Consider the following 13,898-nt stretch of genomic DNA (forward strand, 5'->3'; position numbering starts at 1 on the left):
AGACAACGTTATATTATGAGGAAAATGCTTTTAAGAATCAACAGTCGAGTATAAAAGTGAGGATGACGTCAACGCTCTTTGCCGTTTAATACAGAGGAAACTTTCTAACTTCCGACAACGGTAATTCAATGGTTACAAGTTTTAGATAGTGGGAGTGGAGTTGCGATAGGAAAAGTTTAACTAGAAGGTGAAAACCTTTTCAAGTGCATTTTTTTTAAAAAAACTCAGTTAAATTTATTTTTAATAACAAGGTGAATACACAGGTTTCATTTTTTTTTACTTTAAAAAATGTTGTGGATTAAAGGCTTACATTTTTTTTTTTTTTTTTTTTTTTTCAAGTTTATTTGGCTGCGGATTGAATAATAAAAAAATAAATAAAAAAAAAAAAAAATGGCTTAAAAGATTTAAAATTTTCTACCTTCACTTTTATACTCTACTAATTTGAAAATTTGAATTTCTATTATTTAATTTTTTTTTCTTAATCAGCTTTAATAAAATAATCGGTAAGAAATATTTTTATAGTTCAGAAAAATGTAATTCCACCTCTGCACTTACCAATAATGATAATAACAATTATTTACTATTATTATTATTATTATTATTATTATTATTATCATTACTATGGCAATAGAGATAATGTAGAAAGTCGTGAGTGGATAAAAATAATAGATTTATTAGATGAAAAAGGAATTTTAAGTACATCATTGTATAGATTGTTGCGAGTGACTGTACACGCACGTGCTGAGATATAATCACGTGGAGGGGCTATCGTTACGCGTAAGATGGATCGAGCTCTAATACACTCTGCGAGGAGAGAAAAAAAAATGTTGAGTTAAATAAAATAGAGAAAAAAAACCGGAAGATTTATTAGAAAAATTAATGGATAAAAGTACCGACTCAAGCAACTGAAGGGAAAATCTAATTTGTTGTGAGCGGGTAAATAAAATGATTAAAGTCTAATTAAGAAATTAATAAAGTTAATTAGCATTAATACCGGAGTGGGTTTTAATGTGATTTAGATAAATGGTTGTCTACGAGGATGAAAATGTATGTCGAGTTCCAACGGCACACATTTTTTAATTTCAATAGACTAATGGGCGTGGACGAGTTAATGAGTGGAGTAAAAAGTAATCTTTTAAATTAAGGAACCCTTTTATTTGGTATCCAAAAGAACCCTACTCGATGATCGTGTGAAGCAAACGAACCCCCTCGAGGCCAGGTCTTAGTCATGCACGTGCATCAATAATAAAAAATTCACTGTTTGGTACAATGAATTCGCACACGCAGAAAGATACATAATTGATTTCATTCATCTGGGCTTTGACGTTCCGACGAGTTTCATTAGCAGTTAACACTTAACTACATCTAACCATAGCAAAGGATATGGGATAAAAAATGGACCTAGAGATCGGAACTTTTTTTCGTGCAACGAAAATAAAAAAATTTGACTTGACTATTTGGAATGGGGGCGGCTCAAGATTTTTGGATGATATACCAGCATCTGTATGAGAAACATTTAAGAAATCTAGTCATTCAGTAGATTTTTTACTCCAATTTTGAAAAATCTACGGTTTTCGTGGCACCACCAAATGATCACGAGTTCTTTTAAAAAAAATGAACTAATTCAGACATTATTTTTTTTTCAGAATTTTCGTCTTTAAATTTGAATTCCCGAAAAAAATTCAAGATATCAAAAACTATGAAATTTTTAACTTTTTTAAGAAATTAGCATTTTTGTAAAAAACTAAGCGAGATATTGAAAAATTGTATTCTTCAAAAAAAGCCTTTCATCGAGTTTTACAAAAGTTTGAGGTAATTCGCCGACGCCACAGAAACCGTAGAATTCCCAATTTTTTTTCTCTGCGCGAAAAAAGCTCCGATCTTCAGGAACACGATGCTGAAATAAATTTTCAAACGGGGTGAAGATTAAAAACATTTACGGTAAATCGATAGAACAATGAAGCAGGTAGAATAATAAAATAATCGGCGGTATAATTTAGCCGTGGATTCGGGTGGTAAGTAAAGATACGGTCTGAAAGCCGTTACGTGGTTAATAACGCTCGAGTCCACCGCGACGACCGAGGGTTCCAAGCACTTTGGAATACATATGTATATATATGTATGTATATATATATATATATATATATATATATATATATATATATATATATGTACACATGTACATATGGAGTTTGTGTGCGTGAGTCTGGTGGCGATAGGCGCAGGAGCGGCTTGCCCGTCGAGGCATCGATCGGAGGACGGAGCCAACAAGCTACCAAGCATGACAAAGACAAAAATAATATGATGTTGCTGTTCTCTAGCTGTATAGTTATATCTGTAATAATAATAACAATAATAATAATAGTATTACAAGTAGTATTACTACTACAATGATACTCGTAGCCGATAAAACACGATCGACGTTCTTAGCTAATGCGCCTATCGCGAGGCCGCACTTAACGCCAAATTGCTATAATACTTTGGCGCAGTCTGGTGGCAATACGCCTCTACTCTCTCACGTCTCTCACCTTCTGCCTCTGTACTATACTACTCCATACTCTTCTCTTACTATTCTCTCATACGTCTCCATCTTCGTCACTTAGAGCTCCGTCTCTGTTTCAGTATTCTGTATGTATCCTAACTCTGTAGGCGCACTGACGTATCCTTTGTCCCACGCCGTAATCCAATTTCACGGACTGGCACAACCTCCACCGGGTAGACCCAAGAGGGGGTACTTTGAACACTATGACTGAAAAGAACACACGGTGTATGTGCGCCAAAGAGAAAGATGGATTTATTAATAAATATATACGTATACATCCATATATATTGAGAGCCAGAGCCGGAGTCAAAGAGGGAGAGACAGAGACACAGATAGAGAAAGAGAAAGAGAAAGAGAGAAAGAAGTGGAGAATGATCGAGTACAGTTTTTATCTCGACTTTGACTACTGCATCAAAACGTCAACGGTTTTTTAAATTTTTTTACTCCGCTCCAATAAATTAAATAAAATATCATTTTTTTGTTGGGTAAATTATTCTGTAAATATACGAAAATTTAAAGATACAAATATGTATATTATAAAAATAATTTATGAACTTATGAATACTGACGGATGTTGAAAACTAAAAGATATGTCTCGGATACTCACACACTGTAATCCACACACGCATGTCAACACACACTAGCAAGCATGGCTGCATGGCGAGTAACTGCACAGAAATGTCGACACTAAATAAGAATATATATGTATTTATATATTTATACAATTATAGATAGATATATATATATATGTATATATATATTCACTTAAGTTAACTCAACGTACACACACATCACCACACATACATTAAGTGCACTGTAATAATGAGTATCACAAAAATCCAATGAGCTTTGGAGTTGCTGGTGGGTTTTATGCCCGCGAAAATCAAATTGTTTATTTAGTTTGACTTATTTAAAAAGATTTTATTTATTATTTTCTGGGGAATCAGACAAAACTCGCGTCGCCGGTTCGAGCGCTTGGCGCTTACTGAGGCATCGCGCTCCCCCTCTTGCCCCGCCACCGGGCTGCCGTCGTTGTGGAACGACCCTCAGTGGCGTAGACCCGAGGGGACTTCAAAATTCCTCTTATGCTCGAGTAATTTTCCAAAATTTTCGTTGCTTTTTTTTTGTGGACTTTTTATCCGCGGATTTGTTTTTTTTTATTTACGAGGTACGTTCGGTTGGTTTAATATTTGAAAAAGTTTTTATTGGAAGTACCTGAAGTAATGGATAAAATTAATTTGATTGCAGTTGAGTGGAAGCGTCCCATTGACGCCGACTCGCCGGGACTTTAAATTATTTTCATCGATTGTTTTCTCAACTGCTGAACCAGCGTTTCAATTAAAATTTAACTTTTCTTATGATAAAGTAATGACTTGTCAAATCAATTATCTTCATTTTATATTGTAACAATACTTTGTTTATGTATATATACATATATATATTTATAAACGCGAATATTGTTTTTTTTTTTTTTTTTTTTTTTTTCAGAGCACGAGTTGCAAAAGAAATACGAAATTTTTTTTTTTTATAGATAATTTTGCTTTACTTTTATTTAACGAATTTATAATCACTGCAGTTTAAAAAATGATTTTTTTTTGTAAAATGGAGTACAAAAAAAAGTGTTTTAATTTTTGAGTGATCCATTTTATTCCAAAAATGTTGTTTTGCTCCAAAATAAGTAAAAGAATTCAAAATAAAAAATTTCGCTGCTTTTTTTACAAAATTCTGTACATGCCCACAATACCCCACCTTTTCAAGCACAAAAATCAAAACAAGTACTCCAAAAATTTCTGAATTAATTTCTAAATGCCCATTTTACCCCGATAATTCTTTTTGATTCAAAATTTTTAATAAACTCAAAATAACAAAAAAAATTCAAAATAAAAAATTTTTTTGAATTTTTCTTACAAAATTCTGTGCATGTCCATAATGCCACACCTTCCCCTGTACAAAATTTCAAATAAACTACCACAAAAAAAAATAAAGATTTTGTTTTAATTTTCGAACGACCCATCTTACCCCAAAATTTTCAAAAAAACAAAATAAATTAAAAAACCGACAAAATTTTTTTTATTTTTAACAAAATTTCGTAGGTGCCCATAGTACCCCGCCTTTGCCTGTACATACCCTAAGTAGTACATACTCGAGTAAATATTGAATAATTATTTATTTATCGATAAAATTATAAATATATAACAAAGTTGGCGTATATAAATAGCGACGTAAACTGACACGTGCTTTTATAAACTCGGAATAATTTATGACAATACCAACACGCCAGTACGTAGCATTAGACCTATTATTACAAACAAAAGTCTATAGACTTGATTTGCATTACGTACTTAAACTTAATACTCAGTAACGATCACAGTCTCAATCTCTACTCCCATCTCTGTCTTTATCTTTTAATGTATACTCGCTATGCCACATACTCACACACTCTCCCACACATACATATTTATCTACATATTAGTTGTACTGTGAGTTGTATATAAAATAATTCACACATTTATAAATCAATTGATAAACCCAGCAAATATTAACTCAAGCTCATGCCACCAGAGACTGAGCAGTCTTATAACGAATTGATTGTCTTGTTATTTCTGTGCACGAACATGTGAATATTAAGTGTAATTGGATATAAAAAAATATAAGGATAAAAATGAAATGCAAAAAAAAATTAAAAAAAAAAAAAAAAAAAAAAAAAAAAATGATATGATATGAATAATAATTGGTAATGAGAAATGATATTTATATAAAAGTAAAAAGGCAGAGATCGAGTCTTGGGTTTCCGATACTAATTGCGTGACCTTAAACGAAGCATCTTGTATTGCCACGACAACGACAACGAGGCCGAGCGTTGCGTGAAGTAGCATCCGCTGCAGCTAGTTGACACGCAGACTGAATGCTCGTGCGACACGTGATCCGGACATTAGGCGTAACAAACGTCAAGTGCCGTGCCAATTTGAATAACGAAAAACTTAATTGAGTTGTAAGCTTTAACGATCTTACACTAGTTTTTTTTTTAACTAATAGCTAATTACCGATTTTTGAATTGGCTTAATGTGATGATGCTGCAACAATTGGAAACCCAAGACTTAACTACAACGAGTCGTCGGTTGTAAATCCATTTTTAGAATCGGAGAATGAAAAGCAGATCAGTGGAAAAAAATATAATTCTGATGTTAGAAGACAATTAAAAATTTTTGGATTTTTTTTTAACAAATTACAAAAATTAAAATATGCACTTGTAGATAATTTGAAAAACTACAAGTGCAATTTTTTGAAAACTTTTTTTTTTATAATTTATCGTTTGGTAAAAAAATTCGAATTGATAAATAAATAATTTTAAAAATCCCATGTCGATTTAACTTTAGTTTGAAATTAAAAAAAAAAAAATTTTTTACGGTAATCGATTGGATTTCGGAAACTTTAACTTCACAGCTATGGAAAGTGTGAAATTGATTTTTTACTTTATACATTACTAAAGTAACCTGGGATATTTATAACAATAGATATTCATTTGTATAACTTCTATATATAAAAAGTGAATTTATTAATTTTAATGATAAAAATAATTTCCGGTATTGAAATTTTAAAATAATAAAAAAAAATTAATTTAATTTCTCATCACTGGATATTTTCATAAATTAATTTTTGGATTATCAGCAATGACATTTAATTTAAAAAATTTTTTAAATTATTGTTCTGAATTTTTGTAAATTAGGCCACGAATTACCAAAGAGAAGTTATAAAAAAACAATTAAAATAGAATAAAATCATAATTTATTTTTCCTGATGACATTTCGCGCCTTCTATTTTCAGGCAACTGAAGGGTCAATAAATAAGAAATAAAATGTAATAATAAAGTGTCGACATCATATTTTCTGTCGGTTGTTATTTAACCCGCGGGATCCTGGTCATGAAGAATAAAAAATTATTGCGGGACTATAAACCGCAGACTCTAGTACTGATAATATTTATAAGAGTCTTGACTATTTCTTGGGTTCGTACTCCATCTCCATCCTTCTCCATTACGTCCTTTAGCCGTAGTTTAAACGGAAGGATAAATAAGACCAGAGAAGGGGAAGAAGATCAGCTGGTTAGGGTAGAAGTGGCCCGAATTTGTTGCAAAAGACTGCTGGTATACGAGAGCACCTGGATATAAACGAGGAAGAGATCCTTTATAATGCGATGAAAACAGAGGATAAATTATATCGACCTTTATAATATATATAATATAACAACAACCATAGTAATACATATGTATGAACAATCTGATTGATGATAATAAAAAATCGACGGTCAATAAATGAAATGTAGAATAAAAATAAAGTGATAAAATGGTGCGAATGTGTTATTGTGACGGTAAATTTGTAATTAGGGGACAATTATCACAGATGGGATATTTCCGGTTAATCAAGATGATCAACAGAGCGTAGAATGCCACTAAACGATTACGATGTATCACGCCCGAGTGCTCCCTTCATTGAAAAATTAACTACAAAAATAACTATTCGCCATTACATTGCTTCCATATATATTCAGAAATAAGATTTATGTGTTTAGTTTGCGGGCACGAGGCCGTAAGAGGGCTAAGTAAAGAGGAAAGATGGTTAGTCGCGGACTTTTATTATATCGCGATACCATACATTCACTCCCTACTCGGTATACTCACGATATCACGACATTACACGCACGCACACACATTGAAACAACCAACTAGTGTGTAGCTGCACGCACCTTTCCGAGCCGACGACTCATCAAACGACCACTCATCGAAACCAAACTATTATCTGCTATATTCTCTAGTCTTAATTATACCTTTTGATAATTATTTTATTTTTACTATCGTGTTTTTACTGCGAGACCGATCCGCGGGTTTGTCATGATTCATGATAAATAATTCAATTAATTGATATAAATATATATATAAATAAATTAAATGGGGATTAATATGAGCACTGTTATGATTTATTGTTCTGCGAGAGATAAATATAAACAATAATAATAATTGTCTCAAGTTCTTGGGAAATATCTTCAGGCTCTATTAAACATTTACTTAAACTTTAGGTAGAGCGTCAAATGGTCATTAATTTTTATCAGGATATTACTAGAGCGCTTAATCTAATTAGCCAGGGGTTAAAGTAACAAAAATTATATTTTAATTATTATTATTATTTTTTTTTTATGTTTGTTAATAAGGCCACGGTTAAATAATTTAAAAATAAGCAAATAAATATAAATTGAGTCTGCATTAAAAGTATAAATTCCTGACATAGTTACGGAAAATAATTTATTGTATAAGAATTTTTAATTAAAAAACCAACTGCCGTTTGTTTTTTACGGACAATTAATTGTGTCAAGAACAACGGAAATGTTTAGAAAATAGTAAAATAAATATAGAAAAAAATTTGAAATAATTTAGTTTTAGTAGATGGATAATTTTGTTAAAGTGAAAATATGAAATTTTAAATGGAGAATAGAAATGAGTGGATGAAAAAATAATTTTTGATAAGAGAAAGTTAGCGAGGACTTGGTGTAACGAAAAAGCTTTTGTGCTGGAGGTGCATTCGCTGAAAAAAGTAATAATGGATGAAATAAAAAAAATTTTGAGCGCTTTGACTACGTGAGAATTTTCCTGGGTAGAGAGAAAAAGAAAACGATTGACGGAAAAAAGGAGAGAAAGAGAAAGAGACAAGTTACGAGTGGCATTGCCAGGCAGCTGCAACATTGCCTCGAAAAAATCCACATACCCAGCCAGCAGCAGTTGGTGCATAGTAAGTGGCTGCAGAGCCAGTGTATTATTTTAAATCTCAACGACAATGCCGATTAGGAGTTACTCATGCAGTTTTCCAGGTTAATACGACACGTCAACGGATCACGGATCTGACGTACGATTGATCTAATAATAAAATGACAATACGCTTTATTGTTTTTTGTTTTTAGTTGGGTCCTATAAAAATGGGGCATGAAAGTTTGTAACAATTATTGAAGCCAGTAAAGATTTTTTGTGTCAAAAAACTAAAGGAAATTTTTGCGATACTGAAGTTAACCGTCTAATAAATTTTTGGAATTTTTTTTAAATGATAAATTGTAAAAAAAAAAATATTTTAAAAAATTGCACCTACAGTTTTTTTAATTTCCTACAAGTGCATATTTTTGTTTTTTATTTTTTCGTAACCGGTTTTCAGAAAAAAAAATCCGAAAAATGTTAACTGCCTGTTAACTTGAGAATCATAAATTTTTGTCTTAATTTCATGATGAAAATTTTTTTTTACGCCAAGAAATTGTTTTCTATGTAGGAAAAAATAAAATTTTAAGTGAAAAAAATTCAATTAAGAGATTTCAAAATTTTAATTACGATATCTAATCTATAAACTGTAAAATTCATTAATATAGATATGATATTAATTAATAATTATTACATACGTAGAGGAACCGATAAATTTTTCAAAATTTTTTTTCCATCCACTATTCCTTCAATAAATTATCCGCATTTAAAAACCCAAGTATGCCATAAAAAAAAATATTTCTAAACTTTTCCTACCGATAACGGTAATTCGATAATTTGTTAAAATTACAATGCAAATAGATAGCAATTACTTATTCAGCAGTAATTATTCTTTCAATATATAACAATTTCACTATCGACAATTAAATTTAAACCTTAAGATATTTATGACTCAGCAATTTCACTATCTACCAGATAATCTTTTACTCAAGAGAAAGGAATAGAAGAATCACTTGATTTCGAACGTTTCTAGTTTCCTAAGTGTATGTGGCAATTTGTTGCCCAAATGTTTCTTTTTTTCTTTTTTTCGTGGGGACTGGAGACACTGATGGTTAAAAATGAAAGAAAAGAAGAATAAGGATGCTTAGCCGAAATTGAGGCAAAGTAAAAAATAAAAAAGACATATATGTATATAAAAGAGTGTAAAAAGTGTCTTGCGAATTTAGCATGTTGAAAGATAATTGCCAGCGCCCGAGGCTAAACTGGAACGTGGTGGTCGTGGCAAAGAAACGATATAACCGGTTCAAGTGTGCGTAAAACACGCACACAGCATAAATACTTGTAATCTCGCTCTCTCATACCTAAAAGTGATGCCGACAGAAAACCGGCAAGTAATCTCTTCCATCCAATGTACCCGGTACCGGGGTATCCTCGTGGCCTCGCGTTACATATCCTTTGTCCGTGTGGTAATCCTATGGCCAAGCACCACCATATATATTCCTACATATATATTCCCTCATATATGTTGCTATACAAATGTATGTGCATGAACCGGGAGCTCAGAACTACACGGTATTGTGGATATGTTGCGCGGTAGCTCGTGCGCACATGCGCCAGAGATAAACCAACTCGGAGTCAAAAAAAAAAGTAATGATGATAATAATAATAATGAAATTAAAATTGATATTACAGATATCGGAGTGACATCTAATCAGTTTAATTATCTAAGTTGAAAAAACAAAATAATTTACTTTTTACACAAATGTTAAACAAAAAAAAATCAGTAGAATGTAAATTATAATAATAATTTAAAAAATAGACATACACGTTAACAGCTCTCGGATCCTGGTTACTAATTAACGAATATTTAAAAAACGTGACACTGTTTTCACATTAATGTATAAGGTGTAATCACCATTCAATGTCGTCGAAGAAGAGCCTGCTATGCCCGAGTATCTTTAACGATAGACGGAGATAGAAATAACACGCTCGGGGCTCACTACCATCGACACACATCCATATCCATGTAGACTTACACGAGTGCACACAGCTCGCGGTTAACAGAAATGCGAGTCACGATAAAACACTATCACATGTGTGTACAAGTACATACACATGCGCCAACACCAATACGCCAGTCATTCGACAGCACGAGCTGGCATTTGGACACGATACAAACGAATAGTCGGCTACAACTCTCGGGAGCTTTAAAATCCTACTCATATATTTATATTTTTTTTTTTTTGCTATTCAGCGCTAAATTTTAAACACTCGTGTCAATGTGTACCTTTTTCATTTAAACTTTGCGTCAGTCGTATGTACATACAATTAATGTCGTATTAGATGCATGTACATGTGTTTTTATAATATGTATATATATTAACAGACACTTTTATTTAGATAACTGATTGGTAACAGAGTGGATCATTGATAAATAAAAGTTGATCTAATGCAATCCTGGTAAAAGCTCGCCGCCAGAGCAACCGCTTGGCGTTTACTGAACACATCGTGCTCTCTCTTGGCTCCCCTTCCGCTCCTATCCAATACATGCCTCTTCATTGGCGTAGCTTACCCAGGGACTACATTCATTTAAATGTAATACTGTTTGCCGGTATGGCTACAGAACACATGTAAGACAAGATACGGCCAAGACATGTATCGAGACATCCGACATCTCATCATAAAACTCACATTTATATGAAAACCGAACCGATAAAACTCTCAGAGCATAAAAAATATTTATAAATAAATAGTAAATAAAATATATTACAGTACATTGTGCTGCTATCGGAGTTTGCTCTTAATTTAATTCCCAGCAAGTAATTATTTTTAATTACACAAATCCGAGCGCTTTGGAGTAATGGATATAAGTGTGTTAAAATAATTATGAAAAGGATAATGATAATGGTAATGGATTAGTAATTAAAGTGAGCTGTTGATTTAATGAATTTAAAAATGATTAGTTGAAGTAAATTTTGATTTGCTGGCATGGGCACTGCATCGAGGATAGAAACCGAGTCGACACCAATGTTTTATGGAAGACCGAGTGTCTGTCTTTGTTTTCACAACCGAGTTGGACAAGACCGTCCAATTCTACCTGAGCTTCTCGGGAAACTCTGTCTCTGTCCAGTTTATTGGCTCTCTGCCTTATCTTACTCCCTCGCTTCTCTCTCGTTTACAGGCACTTGCAGCGGCAGCATAAGCACACGTTTGCTTTGCTCCTATCCGACCGAACGAAACTCTGTTCTCGATCTCGCTCTTACGCGGAACGATGTCGCTTCCTCTTTCCATTCCATCGACCCTCCTACCACATATATATATATACCTACAAATGCACATGGACATACACATACACTATATTATACACTGGCTGATACATAAACGTATATAACACTGGATCTGCAAAAGCCAAGAAATCCAACCCTCCTATCTGAGCAAGTAAATTTCGAGCCCGCTAAAAAATTATTAATTATCAAACTGAAATGTTTATTTCATTAGCTTTTTTTTAAAGATTTGCAACAACAAATAATAATAATAAATATATTGTATGGTCTGTTTGTCTTGATTGTAATTTTTTTCTCACGTTTATAAAATATTGCTATTAATCACAAGACTATGTTTTTACGCAAATAAAAATAAGTCACGCAAACTTTTAAATACAGCAATTACGACATCTACTTTTATTATAAACTTCCGTCTTAATTGTCGAAGCCATTGAAAGGAGCGAGGTCGTGGGTTTTTGCCCGGGCATTTATGTTCTCTTTCTCGCTTATATTACTACTACTCTACACTCCAATATATACATATATAGATATATATATGCTGGGAGGTTCTCTCTTTTAGTCGTTTTTCTCTCTTACAATAGTGAACAGACGGCTGCCTCACTTCAGCGCCTTCTTCGGCAGTTTCCCCCTTCGGCTTCTGACATTTACGGCATTATAGTCACTACTACCCTGATATCCTCTCATATATATATAAATCTACATCCACATCCTCATATATATACTAAACTGAACACTCGAGTACTTACTACACATATATTTTATCTTCTATGCCTCTATACTGAGATAATCACTCGACTCTCGTCACTCAAAACGTTTAGGGACTTTATTCCCTTTACCCAGCCTATAAACTTGTCTATATATTTTTATACATTTATTTTATTCCCACACCGACACTCTACTACACATTTGACATTACATACTCACATCCGCCTATTTATCAACTATGCAAGCGTGTTTATCAACAACTCGTTAACGATAATGAATAAATATGTACGTACTTAACCTATACACATTATAAATGTAATAGATAGATAACTGACAAATTATTTATCGCAGGCTTATTTGCAACATCATCTACAGACAGAGACAAAGAGCCGTTTTAATGGACGGCGACACACTTTCGGTTGATAAATAAACTAAACGGGGTTGACGTAATTAAAAATTATGTTGAATGTATAGAAATATATTTATATATATATATAGACATGCAGTTAAATTAATTTTTAAAAATTATATAACGGCGATGCGAGTTTTTACTTGGCATTGTTTTTACGAGACGTTGCAATTACTGAGTAGAGAGTAAAGGTCGTTGTTGCAATTATTATTACTGTCTTTATATATAATTTTAAATTCCTTGATGTTTATTTATCAGGAACAATATTTTTGAATAGTAATTAAAGAGAAAACGGCTGTTCGTCTCAATATCTCCCGGAAATTAAACAAATAATAAATATAATGATCCAGAAGTTAACAGACAAAAATTTTTGGATTTTTTTTTCAACAAATGAATTACAAAAAAAAAAAAAAAAAAAAATGCACATGTAGAAAATTGAAAAAACTATAAGTGCAATTTTTTCAAATATTTTTTTTTTATGATTTGCTGCTTTAAAAAAAATTCAAAAATTATTAAATGTCGGCTAATTTTAGTATCATATAAATATAAACAGTGGAGTAAATTTGTTAGTGACAATATTTAAATTAGTGGTACAAAAAAACGTATTTTTTGTCGCAAAAAATTTTTACTTGAAACAAAAAATTTTTTTGAGGCGAGAAAAAAAATTTTTGAGCCAAAAAAATTTTTTTCTAGTCTTCAATTAATAAAGCAAAATATTTATTGAGCCAAGAAATCCTTTTTTTGTGTATAGTCAAGAGCTTTATCATTTAAATAAATTAAGACAGGTGTGAAATTACTAGACACGATAATAAACCCAATGACTTGATGAGTAATTACGACGTACATACATGATACTGCATACTTGAATAACTTGATACTTTGTGTATAATTGCAGTGATTTATAAACAAATACTGTGCTCAAGTAATTTATAAATTAAAACTCACAGTAACGTCAACATTTATTAAAAAATAGCTGACGTTTTTTCATCTGGGAGACGGCCAAATAGTCGAGTACCTCCACAGTACCATACCCACTTACTACACTAGTCTCTAGCGTAATGTATATGTCGTACATATAATATGTATGAGTACACACATATATATACACACACAATATAAATAATAAGAAACCCGTAGTTTGCTCGTGACGCCAGAAAACTGTCCAGAGTCATAACAAGCTCTCAGATAAAAGTTTTTACTTTTATAAAATCTAAACACGCGATC

General features: G+C 32.2%; 1 protein-coding gene across 4 annotated transcripts in view; it reads right to left on the reverse strand.

The window, feature by feature from the left end:
* LOC103568367 (zinc finger protein 608) overlaps positions 1-13,898 on the reverse strand; it is a 100,080-nt gene that overhangs the window by 45,196 nt on the left and 40,986 nt on the right. The window contains exon 1 of one of the 4 annotated variants that reach the window (XM_053740702.1): positions 10,102-10,460. The exons of 2 other annotated variants lie outside the window; for them this stretch is intronic. The gene's annotated coding sequence lies outside the window, so the exon portion shown is untranslated. Of the gene's footprint in view, positions 1-3,149; positions 3,509-10,101; positions 10,461-13,898 lie in introns of those variants that run through there. One more of the 4 variants, XM_008545207.3, reaches the window with a different exon arrangement.

The sequence above is a fragment of the Microplitis demolitor genome, chromosome 1, assembly GCF_026212275.2.
Source record: "Microplitis demolitor isolate Queensland-Clemson2020A chromosome 1, iyMicDemo2.1a, whole genome shotgun sequence".
NCBI classification, from domain to species: domain Eukaryota; kingdom Metazoa; phylum Arthropoda; class Insecta; order Hymenoptera; family Braconidae; genus Microplitis; species Microplitis demolitor.